Raw genomic sequence first — 1,103 nt, forward strand, 5'->3', positions numbered from 1 at the left:
AATGGCAATGACTCAGATGACATCGTGGCAATGACGAGGCATCGAAGTTGAGTAAAACACGTCGTTTCGTGAGTTTAGGGTTCTCGAATCGACAATCGCTAAAGCAAACGCCCATTTAAAAATCCTAACTCAAGAAACGATGTTGTTTTACTTAACTATGATGCCTAGTTATTGCTACGGTGTCGGCTGAGTCTTTATCGTTAAGCGGTTAACTCATGATGTTTCTAGAAATATTGGTTTTGGCTAATTTCATGTTGTTAAGGTTGGGAATTTATATTTTTAGTGAGTTTATGTGTGATATTTGTCTGATATTGTAGTTTAGGTATTAAAAAAAATCGCCAGCAAATAGTCTGGGTTGATTTTGGCAATTTTCCTAGTATATAGCTCATGTGAAACTCATGTTATTTTGCAAATACTTATTTTAATCTTATTTTAACCCTAAAAAGGTGTTAACAAAAACATATCGGTGATGGCATTTATAAGTAATTAAAATTAATTTTATTAATGTGAATAATAAATGTGAGGTAGCCAATCGTATATAAGAAACGAAAGATAAGTATATAAAAAAAATTACTTATGTAAAATCATATATACTGTTTCTCAACCTAATACTTAATAATTTAGATTAGAAATGTATATGATTTACCACAGTTAAAAAAATATTAAGCATGATATTTTAGTTGTATTAAAATTTTTCAATAAATTTTAAAACTATAATTTCAGATACAAATTTAAACGTTAATAGTATATTTATTTATGAAGAAATGAAACTCCTTCTCATTAATTAAGTTATTTTCTTATACGCTATGAGATATAGTAACTTTGGGTTTTGAATTTACCTATAAATAGCTTATTCAGGTTTGTGTCTAAAATATCAAATACAAAACATACGTGATCACATACTTTCATACAAGAAAATTAGTGTGTAAATTTCTCGTGGAATATGATATGGCTAAATTTAACTCCCATATCAGTATGCTATTCATTGTTGTAGCTCTGGTTTGTGCCTTTGTTCCAATATATTCAGTCGATGACAACGAAACAAAATCGTCATGGGATACTTGTCTTGTTAAAATCTCCCCTAAGTGTGCCTTGGATATAAT

This window comes from Capsella rubella, unplaced genomic scaffold, assembly GCF_000375325.1.
Source record: "Capsella rubella cultivar Monte Gargano unplaced genomic scaffold, Caprub1_0 scaffold_2, whole genome shotgun sequence".
Taxonomy (NCBI): domain Eukaryota; kingdom Viridiplantae; phylum Streptophyta; class Magnoliopsida; order Brassicales; family Brassicaceae; genus Capsella; species Capsella rubella.